This window comes from Schistocerca gregaria, chromosome 8 (genome assembly GCF_023897955.1).
Source record: "Schistocerca gregaria isolate iqSchGreg1 chromosome 8, iqSchGreg1.2, whole genome shotgun sequence".
NCBI lineage: Eukaryota > Metazoa > Arthropoda > Insecta > Orthoptera > Acrididae > Schistocerca > Schistocerca gregaria.
In genome coordinates this window covers 59,152,151-59,170,132 of record NC_064927.1, presented here as the reverse complement: position 1 = coordinate 59,170,132, position 17,982 = coordinate 59,152,151, and positions in this window count along the sequence as shown.

The following is a 17,982-nucleotide window of genomic DNA, read 5'->3' as shown; positions in this document are numbered from 1 at the left end:
CTCGATCGCATTTACGTAACACGTCGTCTCGAACCTGCTTTCCTCGATGAGGAATTGTGGCCTGTCGCCTTTTCAGGTCACATAGCATATATATGCACGGTCTCCCTGAGTCGTCAACAAGTGTGGAGGTGTCGCAGTGTTTGGAAACTGAATACAGCACACCTCAGGGAACCTGAGTGCAGACGCATAGTCGAAGACACTTGGCACGTGTGTGAACGACGGCTCCCGACATATCCGACGACGTTGCAGTGGTGGCTGGAATGCGTTAAGCCTGCATTGCGCCGAGCGTTAATTGCATACGGAAGAGAGCAGATGATGTGGAGGCGACACACGACGGAATTTTATTTCACGATGCTCCGCGAACTTTCTATACAAGCACCTTCAGAGGAGCGTCGTGCCGGTATAAAACGAGCACAGGCCCAAACAATTTCCATAACGAGCCGCCGTCTGGAGGGTGTCGCAATCCGTGCAAGGGCCTTTGAACGAGTCCGTGGAGAATCACCGTCGATGTATCATGTTATCAGAGAACAACAACGTAGCCGCATAACCTTAATACAGACGGTCGTACTGCCAGATGGTCGCCGCATGACAACGCAAAAAGATATTGCCAACGCTTTCGTGGAACACTACGGTCATCTCCATGAAGAAGCGGAACACGATCAGCCAGCCTTTCATGAGGTCCGACGAACGCTCTCCGCGTGTCTTGACGAGTCGGACAACCTGGAGTTAACAGGTGAAATCACAGTTGACGACGTAAGGGAAGCGATTGATAAGGGAGCGTCGCACAAATCGCCGGGGCCCGACGGGTTTCCGTTAGTTCTATCGTACATTTAAAGATCTCATGATTCCACGATGGACTGCCATGTACTGCGAACTGATGTCTCCCAACGTGCCTCTTCCACCCTCCTTCGTGAAAGGAATGATCATCCCCATCCACAAACCATCTGGCGGCACAGGGATACAGGCCTACCGGCCACTGACCCTTCTTAATTGCGGCTGCAAGATCTACGCCAGGATACTTGCAGCACGCTTTAAACGCGTAATACGCCAAGTGATTTCACTAGACCAAACCCAGCTAGGAGGAGACAGCAATATACAAACGGCACTCAGTGACTACCGCGATGTTATCGCACTGGCATCAACATGTTGTCTCCGGGGTGTATTGGTATCGATAGACTTCGATCGCGCATTTGACAGGCTGAGTCATGCTTATCTCACGGACGTAATGACGAAAATGAAGTTTCCGGAAAGTTTTGTCTCGGTCGTTACGAGACTACTCCACGGAGCCGCATCCAAAGTGCTCATCAATGGACGCTTGGTGGGGCCCATCACCATCTCACGATCGGTCAGACAAGGGTGCCCGCTGTCAACGATATTTCATGCCATCGCTGTCGAGCGCTGCTCTGCGGCCTCCGGAATCAACTCCAAGGAATGACGATAAGGCACAACAAGTTTATATGCCGAACATACGCAGATGACCTAGTGGTTTTTAGCACGGTCGGGCGACGAGGCAAGAGCGGCCGTGCATTGGATTAATTTGTATTGCATGGCTACGGGAAGTCGCCTGAACATGGCAAAGTCGGGAGCGATGAACATCGGGAGAGGACTCCCGACAGGAAGTATACCACCATTACAGCCGATCAACAAGATGAAATGCCTAGGAATTATCTTCACTACCGACGTTCGACGCACGGCGGCACTGAGTTACAGACATCTTCTGCAAACAATTCGTGCGAGTGTCCGAAGTCACAGGTTAAGGGCACTAGATATGATACAACGGGTCACCTTTGCCGACACTTATCTAGCCTCTCACATCCCCCACCTGGCACAAGTTCTTCCTATGCCGGCAGTGTTGGCCTGCCGAATCCTGGCGGCATTAGTATATTTTGTGAGCACAGGTCTGCTTTTTAAGGTAGAATACGAAACCCTTACCCTTCCTCGTAGTCGTGGAGGTCTTGGACTAGTCCACCTACGCCACCGAGCATTGGATATTTATGTGACCACAATGATAAAGATGTGGACACGACACCAGACAAGTCTGACGGGCACCTTGATAGACGAACTCGCTCCACCCTCTCGTTCGGCTCCGGTAGCGGTGTCTCACATCTCACCATCGCTTACCCATATGCGAACCTTTTTTGTGGAACACAGTTATGTACATATGGAACTACCGACTACCAGGACGGCAATGGCACGTGATATGTATCACATCTTGACTCGACGACGGCCGAATAATGCCGTAGAGCGCCGCCAACCAACAGTTACGTGGTCAGTGGTATGGCGTACAGTGCACCATCCACACCTTGATACGGGAACGCGCGCACTGTGGTATCAGGTGGTAAATGGGAAGTACGTGACTCGTTCCAGGTTGCATACAATTCATATGGCGGACGAGCCACTGTGTCCGCAGTGCAATATTATAGACACAGAGGAGCATCGCCTGATATGCGGTCCTTCGGCGGACGTATAGTGTTTGGTCAAAATAATGAATGCCTTCCTCCTTCGGGTGGGGCCGCAAACAGTAGAACCACGCACATTACTTCTCCCAGATACGACATATTATCCCCGAACAAAGACAAACGCAGTGACTTGGATTCGAGGTTTGACTGTGCGTTATCTTTTCTGAGACGCAGTAAGAATGTGCTTGACTTCTGGTCCTTACTACAGGAACATCACTCACAGCTTATGAGACATCCGAGATATCGAACATATTAGGCAAATTTTTTAGGGAGTGCCTTGCTTGATCCCGCACCCAGTTGGGGTTTCCCGGGTAGGAGAATGTGATTATTGTCTATAAGCAGCAGAACAAGAAAGGACCAGGACAGTGGAGAGGATCCACACACACACGTGAAGACGTACCCGACACCAACGCGAGGTATGACGGGATTAGTGAGGTACGCGCCTGAAAGAGGAACGTAGACCGTTGTTGTTTTGTCCTGACAGAAGCAGGATATTGTGTTTCACTATTATGTAAAAACAAAACAAAATTAAAAGGTCCACTTATTTACGTTTCCCAGAAAAATTAGAAAAAATTTTATTTTGTAAAGTCATCGTTTTATATATTTAAAAAATGCTAGAAGCAGCTTATGTTTGTTATTGTTACACCATTCTGCAAAAAAAAAGGCAGAGTTTTAACCTGCCACAAAGTTTCGTATCAGCGCACACTCCACTGCAGAGTGAAAATCTCATTCTGGAAACATCTCCCAGGCTGTGGCTAATCCATGTCTCCGCAGTATCCTTTCTTTCAGGAGTGCTAGTTCTGCAAGTTTCGCAGGAGAGCTTCTGTAAAGTTTGGAAGGTAGGAGACGAGGCACTGGCTCAAGTGAAGCTGTGGGGACGGGGCGTGAGTCATACATGGGTGGCTCAGTTGGTAGAGCACTTGCCCGCAAAAGGCTAGGCCCCGATTTCCAGTCTCGGTCCGGCAGACAGTTTTAATCTGCCAGAGTGAAAATCTCATTCTGGAATGGACAAGTGGTTCTCTTCGCTTCATTTTGCCATGCAGCTTTTTGAAAATAGAACAATTTTGTTTTGTGTTGTTTAGGGCGCTCAACTACTAAGGTCATTAGCGCCCATTCACAAACGTTAGTGCACTAATAACGTAGAAAAACGCCAGGGGGCAACATCAGAAAATACTTACAAAGACGCAGAGAAACAAAATAGAAGAGTTAGACCTTTTTGGACAAGTCCGTCTGTTTAATAAAACGAAGGGCACGAGCAGCTGCTCGAGCGCCATCAGCTAAAAGTTCCTGTAAGGTAGACGGTAGACATAGGACAACACGGGAGTGAATAAAACGGGGACAGGACAATAAAACACGGCGCACCGTCAATGGATGACGACAGGGGCACTGCGGGGTGGGTCACCGGACGACAGGTGGCGGTGGCTAGATCGGCAATGCGCAATCCGCAGCCTGGCCAAAATGACCTCCTCTCCCCGGGAAGGGAATGGAAGGAAACCAAAAATACTAACGCACTACAACCCTACAAAGAACGGTGTCGTTCTAGTTAATAAGATGTGTATGCTTTATGATGCATCCAGATGGTCCTTACTGTATTTTGTGATTTGCTGAACCTTAGTGCCCTTAATGCACTTTGCATTTATACAGCGAACCAAAACTACACTGTTATTCGACGTCGAGGTTTCGTTATTGACCTGTCTTTGTCTTGCATGAAACCTCTGGCTCAGCGGAGATTAGACAAGAAAATGTTGCCAAGAAGTCTGTCCTTCAAAATAAAGGACTTTCTTGGCATGCCTCTAGTGGAAACTTAGCCAGCAACTTCGGGAATGACACAGGTGAGTTCTGTGGGTCGCTGCTATGACTGCGGAAGATCAAGAAATAGCAGTGCAATGAAAGTGTGTAATGCGTGTAAAAATGTTGTATGCCCCGAACATTGCAGATTTGGTTTTACACAAATATGTGTTTTTTGAAGTAAATCAAAGCCAATGATGCTCTCTTCCATAAAATTGTGTTTTTCTATGAAAAGTTTGTTGTTTTTCAACTATGAGGTGCTACGTATACATTTTTTGATAGTTTTTTAATGTACATTACTGTGGAAAATACATAAAACACTCAATAAAATTATTTGAAAATTCAATAACCTCTTTTTTTAGTTGAGAAAATGGGATACATATGTAATCCCTGAGCCATTTATGTTTCGTTTTCGAGCGCGAACACTGCGGGTTTAAATAATTTTTACCGCCCTTACTGAAAAAAATATATTCCATTGTAGGGTAACAATTTCCCTGATGACTATGAAATTCAATGAATGAAGTTTTGAAAGTTTTACATTTTCGCTTGGCGCCATTTTCTATTCGAAAAATCATTAGTTATATCGTCGTATCAAATCTTGTTCATTAGTTGTGACTCTGAGCACAAAAAACACAAGAGTTTAGCATTTCTTGATTAAGGTAGGTCTTAGATCATTTTTCACCCGTTTAAGCATAAAATTTGTCGCTGATGTACATAGAGCCATACGAACTGCTGTATCCAAGGTTGGACAGGTGACGGGAGTCTTTCTAAGACTCGTTACTGATTCAGAGGATTTTTTGACCGAATTTGTAGAACTATGCAAACAGTAACAGGGATTGTGGAAAGTGAGACGGAACACTATAAAAATAAAAATTTAATAACTACAGATTACGATAAATTTGTTCCATTTTTCAAAAAACCTTGCCTCTAAGCGAACTGCTACCTGGTTGCAAAAAAAAAAAAAAAAAAAAAATTATTTAGAAGGGAATGAAGAACGTTTGTGATAGCGAAGTTTGTGGTACGACGACTTGCTTTCATTTTCTGTGGATAAATAGCTACCAACATCTGCTGAGACCTTTACTCATATCATTGTCACACAAATCAGTCCGTGTAGTTAAAGCCGATGTCCCCTGCTAACCCCCCCCCCCCCCCCCACCCCCACCAATTCTTCAACACCCTTTTCTCCTTGGTCTCCCTCCATATCTCGAGTGTTTCACACTTCTGTTCCACGTCCAGACGCTGCTCCCCCTAACACATGTTACTAGGAATATGGTAAGTATATGACCACAGAGTAATAAAAGTGGAGAGTATTTTTTATGGTTTTTAAACAAGACGTCGCTAAAAATATTTACTTGGATGTGTGTGTAAGTTAATGTCTGTATAATTTTCAGCAACCTATTTAAGTGCCGGCCGCGGTGGTCTCGCGGTTCTAGGCGATCAGTCCGGAACCGTGCGACTGCTACGGTCGCAGGTTCGAATCCTGCCTCGGGCATGGATGTGTGTGATGTCCTTAGGTTAGTTAGGTTTAAGTAGTTCTAAGTTCTAGGGGACTGATGACCACAGCAGTTGAGTCCCATAGTGCTCAGAGCCATTTGAACCATTTGAACCCACCTATTTAAGTAAAAATGTAAATGTTCATCCGCTCAAAATCGTAATCTCCGAATATTATTCATTGACTGCTTCTCGCTTGTTCAAGATCTTGATTCTCCGAAAGTTCTTCAGTGATCGATTCGAAATTTTGACACAACGTTGCGTTTGAAAACGCGGTTTTCAAAATACACTTGTTTTTAAATGTGTATGTAAGATATAAATAAATATGTAAAGTATAAAGGGGAAAGAGTATTTCCAAAAATCTTGAAAAGTTCTACACCGATTTGTTTCAATTTCTTACACGATATTCTAATTAACATTTGGAAGGACACAAGATAAATATTTTTCATATATATGACACATTAATATGCGTCTGATGTATACACATAAGCCATTGTTACCAAAACTCACAAAAAGTACTGGAGCGATTTACTTCAAATTTTTACATCTTACTGTAATTCGTATGTTTGGATACGTATTGGCTACTTGTTTATCTAAGTGGAACCTAGTTACCAAACAAGAAAGCTGAACTTATGCCTTGTGGGATTATTTTAGAATAATACTACAGACTCTGAATTTGTAATAACATTAAACAATTAAACAAGGTTCGAGCTCAGAGAGAGCGGGGGAGGGGAGGTGGAGGAGAAGATGGACGGAGAGAGGATGACAGGAGAGAATTGGCAGAGATGAGGGGGCAAAGGGGTGAGGAGAAGTTGGACAGGGAGAGGGAACAGAAGGAGCAGATGGACAACGAGGGGGTACGGTAGAGATGGAAAGAGACAGATGGGAGAAGGAGATCTGGATCTGTATTCAGTTCCAATATACATGTTTCTTAAACGAAAGATTTAATACAGTAAGTAATACTTTTACCTGTTTACCTTCACCACCACTTTCTGTAGAGCACCATAAAGTGCTTTGCATATCACGGTAGTTAAATTAGATGGCGACGATGTGGAAATTCCTGCGGCAAAGTGTAATTCTTCGAGGGAGGGAACCGTGGCAAAAAATCAGAGAGTACCTGTAAAACGTTCCTCTACAGGAATCCACGTGTCCTGCCGGCTGAATTTCATTGCTGATGTCCAACAGTGTATCAGTCTTAAATAGTTTCGATACTCATCTGCGTAATTGTGTCGCAGCTCTTTAATCAAAGAATTACAGTAATTGTGCTCCTTAATCCAAGTACCGCTTTTTTTTTTTTGCATTCACGTTCGCAGCTGCAGCTCTTCGTGGTACTAGAGATCATAACACGTATTCTGTCCGTCTCCGCACGGAACATGGCTGCAGCTGACGTACTCGTCACGCATACACCACACCACGGTTTAGAATTGACGAAACTCCAAACGTCCCCCGGCGGGTCTCACTATTTACAGACAGCGTGGCTCTCCTGAGAGCCGGCTTGAGAACACGTCGCTAAACTCGTCCGCACACGGGACGCGGCAGCTAATGTGAACCTGAACGTGGACGCGGACGCACATCCGACCTCACGAGCCGCACGGGACGAAGTGGCGCCCTCAGCGCTGTCCAGCGGCCGGCCGGCCGGCTCGAATACCGCGAGCTTTCTTTACGAAAACTGACGCGCGTCAAACAGCTGCGTGAACTCTGTTAGCGACTGAAGAAGAACAGCGGAGGAAAACGCGGAAGAAATTCTTGACTCACCGAAGGCCTGAACACCGAATTTCTGGATAACACTTTATAGTGTTGTACAACGATCTGCGATACATACTTGTAGAAGTTGTTGCTTAACTTAATTGCGTTTTATTCCATTTTCAGTCTTAAAACGAATATATCAAATATTTTGGACATGGCTGAACTACAGCAACGGTTACAGAACAGCAGATGTAATGGACAGCCAACCAGTTGCAATACATGGTGCTTTTCAAATAACCTTTACCATGGTTTCGACGGATCTAAACTTTTCTTCCTCAGATGGACAAACAAACTTCAAAAAAAAAATGGTTCAAATGGCTCTGAGCACTATGGGACTTACCAGCTGTGGTCATTAGTCCTCTAGAACTTAGAACTTTTCTTTTTGGTCATCAGTCTACAGACTGGTTTGATACGGGCCGCCACGAATTCCTTTCCTGAGCTAACACCTTCATCCCAGAGTAGCATTTGCAACCTACGTCCTCAATTATTTGCTTGACGTATTCCAATCTTTGTTTTCCTCTACAGTTTTTGCCCTCCACAGTTCCCTCTAGTACCATGGAAGTCATTCCCTCATGTCTTAGCAAAAGTCCTATCATCCTGTCCCTTCTCCTTATCAGTTTTTTCCACATATTCCTATCCCCTCCGAATCTGCGTACAACCTCCGCATTCCTTACCTTATCAGTCCACCTAATTTTCAACATTCGTCTATAGCACCACATCTCTAATGCTTCGATTCTCTCCTGTTCCGGTTTTCCCACAGTCCACCTTTCACTACCATACAATGCTGTACTCCAGACGTACATCCTCAGAAATTTCTTCCTCCAATTACGGCCGGTATTTGGTATTAGTAGACTTCTCTTGGCCAGAAATGCCTTTTTTGCCATAGCGAGTCTGTTTTTGATGTCTTCCTTGCTCCGTCCGTCATTGGTTATTTTACTGCGTAGGTAGCAGAATGCCTTAATTTCATTGACTTCGTGACCATCAATGCTGATGTTAAGTTTCTCGCTGTTCTCATTTCAACTACTTCTCATTACCTTCGTCTTTCTCCGATTTACTCTCAAACCATACTGCGTACTCATTAGACTGTTCATGCCGTTCAGCAGACCATTTAATTCTTCTTCACTTTAACTCAGGATAGCAATGTCATCAGGGAACCGTATCATTGCTATCCTTTCATCTTCTATTTTAATTCCACTCCTGAACCTTTCTATTATTTCCATCATCGCTTCCTCGGTGTACAGATTGAAGAGTAGGGGCAAAAGGCTACAGCCTTGTCTTACACCCTTCTTAATACGAGCACTTCGTTCTTGATCGTCCACTCTTATTATTCCCTCTTGGTTGTTGTACATATTGTATGTGACCCGTCTCTCCCTATAGCGTACCCCTACTTTTTTCAGTATCTCGAACAGCTTGCACCATTTTATATTGTCGAACACTTTTTCCAGGTAGACAAATCCTATGAACTTGTCTTGATTTTTCTTTAGCCTTGCTTCCATTATTAGCCGTAACGTCAGAATTGCCTCTCTCGTGCCTTTACTTTTCCTAAAGCCAAACTGGCCGTCACCTAGCGCATTCTCAATTTTCTTTTCCATTCTTCTGTATATTATTCTCGTAAGCAGCTTCGATGCATGAGCTGTTAAGCTGATTGTGCGATAATTCTAGCACTTGTCAGATCTTGCCGTCTTCGGAATTGTGTGGATGGTGCTTTTCCGAAAGTCAGATGGTATGTCGCCAGACTTACATATTCTACACACCAACGTGAATAGTCGTTTTGTTGCCACTTCCCCTAATGATTTTAGAGATTCTGATGGAATGTTATCTATCCCTTCTGCCTTATTTGACCGTAAGTCCTCCAAAGCTCTTTTAATTCCGATTCTAATACTGGATCCCCTATCTCTACTAAATCGACTCCTGTTTCTTCTTCTATCACATCAGACAAATCTTCATCCTCATAGAGGTTTTCAATGTATTCTTTCCACCTATCTGCTCTTTCCTCTGCATTTAACAGTGGAATTCCCGTTGCACTCTTAATGTTACCACCGTTGCTTTTAATGTCACCAAAGGTTGTTTTGACTTTCCTGTATGCTGAGTCTGTCCATCCGACAATCATACCTTTTTCGATATCTTCACATTTTTCCTGCGGCCATTTCGTCTTAGCTTCCCTGCACTTACTATTTATTTCATTCCTCAGCGACTTGTATTTCTGTATTCCTGATTTTCCCGGAACATGTTTGTACTTCCTCCTTTCATCAATCAACTGAAGTATTTTTTCTGTTACCCATGGTTTCCTCGCAGCTGTCTTCTTTGTACCTATGTTTTCCTTCCCAACTACTGTGATGGCCCTTTTTAGAGATGTCGGTTCCTCTTGAACTGTACTGCCTACTGCGCTATTCCTTATTGCTGTATCTATAGAGTTAGAGAACTTCAAACGTATATCATCATTCCTTAGAACTTCCGTATCCCACTTCTTTGCGTATTGATTCTCCCTGACTAATATCTTGAACTTCAGCCTACTCTTCATCACTACTATATTGTGATCTGAGTCTATATCTGCTCCTGGGTACGCCTTACGATCCAGTATCTGATTTCGGAACCTCTGTCTGACCATGATGTAATCTAATTGAAATCTTCCCGTATCTCCCGGCCTTTTTCAAGTATACCTCCTCCACTTGTGATTCTTGAACAGGGTATTCGCTATTACTAGCTGAAACTTGTTACAGAACTCAATTAGTCTTTCTCCTCTTTCGTTCCTTGTCCCAAGCCCATATTCTCCTGTAACCTTTTCTTCTACTCCTTCCCCTACAACTGCATTCCAGTCGCCCATGATTATTAGATTTTCGTCCCCCTTTACATACTGCATTACCCCTTCAATATCCTCATACACTTTCTCTATCTGGTCATCTTCAGCTTGCGACGTCGGGATGTATACCTGAACTATCGTTGTCGGTGTTGCACTGCTGTCGATTCTGATTAGAACAACCCGGTCACTGAACTGTTCACGGTAACACACCCTGTGCCCTACCTTCTTATTCATACCGAATCCCACACCTGTTATACCATTTTCTGCTGCTGTTGATATTACCCGATACTCATCTGACCAGAAATCCTTGTCTTCCTTCCACTTCACTTCACTGACCCCTACTATATCTAAATTGAGCCTTTGCATTTCCCTTTTCAGATTTTATAGTTTCTCTACCACATTCAAGCTTCAGACATTCCGCGCCCCGACTCGTAGAACGTTTTCCTTTCGTTGATTATTCAATCTTTTTCTCATGGTAACCTCCCCCTTGGCAATCCCTTCCCGGAGATCCGAGTGGGGGACTATTCCGGAATCTTTTGCCAATAAAGAGATCATCATGACACTTCTTCAACTACAGGCCACATGTCCTGTGGATACACGTTACGTGTCTTTAATGCAGTGGTTTCCATTGCCTTCTGCATCCTCATGTTGTTAATCATTGCTGATTCTTCCGCCTTTAGGGGCAATTTCACACCCCTAGGACAAGAGAGTGCCCTGAACCTCTATCCGCTCCTCCGCCCTCTTTGACAAGGCCGTTGGCAGAATGAGGCTGACTTCTTATGCCGGAAGTCTTCGGCCGTCAAAGCTCATTATTTATCAAAATTTAGGCAGTGGCGGGGATCGAACCCGGGAACGAAGACGATTTGATTATGAATCAAATCGCTACGCCTAGACCACGGGTCTATCAACTTACGACTACTTAAATCTAACTAACCTAAGGATATCGCACACATCGGAGTCAGCATTCGAACCTGCGACCGTAGCAGTCGCACGGTTCAGGATTGCGCGCCTAGAACCGCTAGACCACCGCGGCCGTTCTAAGTTCTAGGGGACTGAGGACCACAGATGGTAAGTCCCATAGAGCTCAGAGCCAATTGAACCATTCTGAACTGCAACAGTACGTGAAATAAAAAACTGAAACAGCGTCTTCTGCCAAAATGACAGGTTGAAACGTGGAGATTAAATAAAGAAACGTCTTCTGCAGCTGCTTTAAATCGTCAATGGCTGCGTCTGCTGAATTAAAACGAAGCAGAAGTGACTGGTTAGGATTCTTTTTATATGCAACAGAAAAGTCGCTGGATTTGCATTCTTCTAATGTGACGATACTGAATTATTTTTTAATATAATATTGAAATATCTTCGTGATCATTAAACACACTCTTAAAATTAAGGGTAGTGGCTCAAAAGTAAGATATCATTTAAGTATTAGTGAAATGAGGATCCACTTCAAGCACATATGCAGTCTTGTTACTAAATATTACGTCTTATTAGTTAAAGGAATATTGTTCTCTCCAAAAAAAATCTGCAAAATTATCTTTATTTTCCGTTTTCTGTTTGATCATATGGAGTTGAGCTGTCAAGTATACTAAAAAATCTTGCTTACTTTTGTCTTTTATTGTTAAAAGACACAAGTTCGTGTGCCATTAAAAAATGTGGCATTGGTTTTGGTCTGTTACCTGGTGTCAGTACATTTGCAGGTGTTACATTACATTTACTACAAAGGCGTTGTGCATCGAGCCAATACAGAGGCTTACCGACAATCATTCTTCCCACGCACTACTCGCGAGTGGAACAGTGTCGGAGGGCTAGATTGTGGTACCGGAAGTACCCTCCGCCACGCACCATTAGGTGGCTTGTGGAGTGTGATTAGATGTAGACATGGTGTGGTTCGATGGATGATTGTCAGCTTCTGTATCACGAAGTACCATATCTGATTTTCGTCTGCACATACTAACCTATGTTCAAATCTGTCGACTAGATGGCTTGTACCGAGATGGAGTGCATGGAGTTTATAATTTGCTGGGATCTACCTGTTCACTGCGAAGTACCATTGTGCCTTGACAGGAATCGGTAGATGTGGGCTGTGGATTTTTCCCATATGACGGAGCAACTTTTGTGGTTTAATTTTTTGATGTATCACGTTCCTTGCTTTGAGTTACAAAAGATTCATATAAATTTCATTGATCAGCATGGCTTGTTTGTCACTTAGCCACCTACGGATATAATTGTAGTCCAATAGGAAACATTTCGAGTGACACAGATCATTTCAGATGTGGCAGACATTGACAGTATTAGTTTGAGAAATCTCGCTTAGAAGGCGGCAAACGAGACTGTTCGGTGCTGTTCGACACTGCTTGTAGGTGCAGCGAATGTAGAGAGATTTGGCTTTATGGCAGCCCCACACGTAACTGCACCAAGCACGCTTGAGAGTGTGTAGAAAAAACCTGCGCAACCATTAGGACTGTACAAGCAGCTTAATGCTTGATCGAATTTCGGTTATGCATGCTTGCGCAAGCGTTCAAGCGTGTGTGTGCTTGAGCGCGTGCACCACGTTATGCAAACATTTGTCAGTTATCTGGCTTGATTTAATTTTTCTTTACTTCTGGTTAAATTGCGTTCTGTTCAGTGATTGTACTGCATTGTAGGACAAGTCAAAGAACACAATATTAAATGGAGAAAGAGAGAAGTAAACCAACGGTGCTATATGATAGTTTCCACACTGTCTAACACCAAAAGTTACTATGGGTATATTTTTTTCGTTTCTTTAGCCACTCTTCATCCCAAATATTACATTTTATCTTTTTTTTTCATAGCACGAGTGAAAAGTATGCCAAGGCTGCGGAGCGTCGTCTGAGCTTGACATTTCCTGATAAATTAATTCTTGTACAAGCATGCTTGAACCGTGTGTAGGTGCCAGGAATTTGTGCGTGGTTGCTCAAACACGCTGCGCAAGCTTGCTTGTCAAGCAAGCAGTTACGTGTGTGACCCCCTTTCTGGGCATTTATGTCAAATTCAAGTTACCTGCTCGAGGTAGAATGCGCCTGCGATGCTGTCAGGCATGGGTAGAGTACCGCATAACTAACCTTCCCCAATATGTAGATGTTCGCCAGTTGGACTTCTTGCAGTTCATCTACTTATACGATTGTACACAGGCTCGTTCCTGCATAACGATACATTTATAATTTGGCGACAATGCAATGCTGTATTTTATTTTTCAAATCAACGAAGAGGTATTTTATATTTTGGAGCTCTTTTACTTGGTCGTGGTGGCACCTGCCTATAACGTCCAATATTCGTTAGTCCGGACTTACTCCGGTTTAATTTGGGCCCTGATGCTGCTTCATATTGATATACATATTATTCTCTATGTGGCCTCGACTTCGGTTGTACTCTTTACGATTAACCCGACGTCTTTTGCGTATACGTAATATACTATTTTCTGTCCTTGCTTTTGTAGACCTCCAGCTGGTGCGTCGATGTAGCGAGGAGGGGCTCTATTGCGATAATGGGCACCGTTTATCGACGGACCTATTTATTTGTTTCATTTTGTCTAGGTTTCCGCTTATTAATAACATGAAGTGCTTGCCTGGAGGAAATTTTTCATTATTCCTGTGAATCGACATGGGAAACCCGCTGCTTACACAGTGTGAAACACGAATTGATGATTGACTGTATCAAACATTTCATTAAGATCAATGGTAACAATAGCACACAGTAGTTTGCATATTTCGTGTATTGCCAATATGTCTCGGTATTCTGCTATGGTCTACCTGATCGACCTATCTTTGTCTACACTGATTTTGTGAGGTCCCGTGATGAGATGCATAAAGTTTTTCATCCTTTTGTGGGGATGCGCGTTACCGATTTCTAAAAATTGGAAATTTGTGGTAAGTTCTTGTGAGACCAAACTACTGAGGTCATCGGTCACTAAGCTTACACACTATTTGATCCTACTTAAACTAACTTACGCTAAGGACAACACACACACCCATGCCCTAGGGAGGACTCGAACCCCCGACGGTGGGAGCCGCACGGACCGTGACAAGACACCCCAGACCGCGCGGCTAACCCGTGCGGCTACGGTTTTGTAATCACTATTTTGAAATCATTGGCCGTAACTTTTCAATTGAATGGCTTCCGGTCTTTTTCGGAATGAAGGCGACTATTCCCTTCCTAAATTCTGGTGGAACATTAACATTTGGGCTCAATAATTCGTTGCAGTTCGATACGAGTTTCTTCTCCATTTTCTGACCGAAAATTTGGTATAAGTCAATAGGGAGGCCGTCATGTCAGGGAGATTTATTCTTTAGGCTTTGGGATATTAAATAGTTCACAATTCATCTTCGTCTGCTTCTTCCATAAGAAGTCCAGCGCCATCTGGGTTAAATGTTCTTGTGATACAAGATGTAATTTTGTCCAACGTAATCTCGCCTACAGTTTGGTCGGACAAGAAGTCCGCGTTCTGTGTGTGAATCTCATTTGTAATGTCTTTCTGATTAGTCACAGTTGTATCATTCTGAAACCTTATTTCAGTTATGATTTTCCTACCAGTTATTTCACTTTCACAATGAGGTGGAATATAGACATTTCATCCTTGTGCAGTGTGTTTGTGGCTCTTGCCCTGATTTTAATGCCGTCTAGTTGTTTCTGTTATAAGAGTCGAATTTTTGTTTGAATTTTCTTAATGTTGGAGTAATTTTCTATGAAAGTTGCGTCAAGTTTACATAGATCTCCGTTCGTTTGTAGCACAAACTAGTGTTACGTGACCAGAATTAAGCACTTCCGAATTTTTGGTTTCGCACGATTGAGCCACAAAGTTAAGGCAGAGTCATAATGGTTGCATTTACTTTCAAATTCCTTCGACATTTTGCTACAAATCTTTCGACACTCTGAATATTGTAAACGTGAGTCGTTCAACTTCCACAGACCTCTACCTCTGTGGATTTCCTTTCCTTTCATATTGATTGTACAAATAAACTAAGGACCCAAAAAAGAAAAGAAAAACTGGTACACCTGCCCCATATCGTGTAGGAACCCCGGGAGCACACAGAAGTGCCGCAACAGGACTGGTCTGGGCTGGACTAATGTCTGCAGGAAATTGACATAGTGAATCCTGCAGGGCTGTCCATAAATCTGAAAGAGTACGAGGGGGTGGAGATCACTTCTGAACAGCACGTTGCAAGGCATCCCAGATATGCTCAATAATGTCAATGTCTGTGGTGTTTGGTGGCCAGTGAAAGAGTTTATACTCAGAATAATCTTCATGGAGCCATACTGTAGCATTTCAGGACGTGTGGGGTGTCGCATTGTCCTGCTGGAATTGCCCAAGTCCGTCGGAATGCACAATGGATGCAGATTATCAGATAGGATGCATACGTAAGTGTCACGTGTCCAAGTCGTATCTAGACGTATCACTCCAACTGCACACACCCGATACCATTACAGAGCCTTTCACCAGCTTCAATAGTCCCCGGCTGACATGCAGGGTCCATGAATACACGAGGTTGTCTGCATACCCATACACGTCCATCCGCTCGGTGCAGTTTACAACGAGACTCGTCCGACAAGTCAACATGTTTCCAGTTTCCGAAAGCTCATATCGCTAATGTTTCGTTGAATGGTTCGCACGCTGACACTTGTTGATGAGCCAGCATTTGAATCTGAAGCAATTTTCCGAAGAGTTGCATTTCTATCACGCTAAACTCTTCACTCGTTGTTGGATGTTTTCCCGGCCGCAGCGATGTCGGAGATTTGATGTTTAACCGGATTCCTGATACTCACGGTACCCTTGTGACATAGTCGTCCAGGAAATTCCCCATTTCATAGCTACCTCGGAGGTGCTGTGTCCCATCTCCCTGGCGCTGACTGTAACACCAAATTCAGACTCACTGAAATCTCGTTATCGCGCCTTTATAACAGCAGTAATCGATCTAAACAACTGCGCCAGACATTTATATACGCTTCGCCGACCGCAGTGCCGTATCTTATTGTTTACAAATCTCTGTATTTGAATACGCATGCCTGTACTAGCTTTTTTGGCGCTTCAGATGCATGGTCAGAGAAGGTCGTCGGCCAGATATTGGTTATTAGAATGTGGCATGTGCGGCTGTTTCATACGTAAATTCTCTCAAGCCCGCTAGTCGAATGGCTTGTAACATGGTTAAAGCCAGACAGTGTGCCATGCTTACACTCCCACGAATCAACTAAATGTAAGTATTTGATTATCTGTTCTAATTCTACTCACTTGTTAAAATTTGGTATTTGGTCTCTGTAGTTGATGACGCAGTTAAAATCTCCTGCCAGAAAGCTATCGTCAAACCGTGCGTTAAAAAGTGGATCAACGTGTTAAAAAAAAAAAAAAATTCGTCTCAGTGGCCAATGTTGCTTGTGCCAGACAGCACGCATGTGTTATCTAGTGTTGTTAACGGTGGTGGCGAGTCCTCTGCTATTGGTGAGTCTCACCACTTCTCTGATAACAATACCTGCTGCTACGGTCGCAGGTTCGAATCCTGCCGCGGGCATGGATGTGTGTGATGTCCTTAGCTTAGGTAGGTTTCAGTAGTTCTATGTCTAGGGGACTGATGAGCTTAGATGTTAAGTCCCATAGTACTTAGAGCCATTTGAAACATTTTTTGATAACAAGACCTGCTTTGGGAAGAGCTGACAGGTGTGAGAATTACCGCACGATCATTTTAACAGCTCATACGCCCAAGTTGCTGACATGTATAATATACAGAAGAGTGGAAAAGAAAACTGAGGGTGAGTTAGATGAAGATCAGTTTGCCTTTAGGAAAAGTAAAGGCATTGCAGAAAAAATCAAGACACGTTAATAAGATTTGACGCCCTGAAAACGGTGTTCGACACTGTAAATTGGCGCAAGATATTCGAAATTCTGAGAAAAGTAGCGGAAAGCTGTAGGCAGAGACAGGTAGTATACAATATGTACAACAGACAAGAGAGAATACACTCCTGGAAATGGAAAAAAGAACACATTGACACCGGTGTGTCAGACCCACCATACTTGCTCCGGACACTGCGAGAGGGCTGTACAAGCAATGATCACACGCACGGCACAGCGGACACACCAGGAACCGCGGTGTTGGCCGTCGAATGGCGCTAGCTGCGCAGCATTTGTGCACCGCCGCAGTCAGTGTCAGCCAGTTTGCCGTGGCATACAGAGCTCCATCGCAGTCTTTAACACTGGTAGCATGCCGCGACAGCGTGGACGTGAACCGTATGTGCAGTTGACGGACTTTGAGCGAGGGCGTATAGTGGGCATGCGGGAGGCCGGGTGGACGTACCGCCGAATTGCTCAACACGTGGGGCGTGAGGTCTCCACAGAAAATCGATGTTGTCGCCAGTGGTCGGCGGAAGGTGCACGTGCCCGTCGACCTGGGACCGGACCGCAGCGACGCACGGATGCACGCCAAGACCGTAGGATCCTACGCAGTGCCGTAGGGGACCGCACCGCCACTTCCCAGCAAATTAGGGACACTGTTGCTCCTGGGGTATCGGCGAGGACCATTCGCAACCGTCTCCATGAAGCTGGGCTACGGTCCCGCACACCGTTAGGCCGTCTCCCGCTCACGCCCCAACATCGTGCAGCCGGTCTCCAGCGGTGTCACGACAGGCGTGAATGGAGGGACGAATGGAGACGTGTCGTCTTCAGCGATGAGAGTCGCTTCTGCTTTGGTGCCA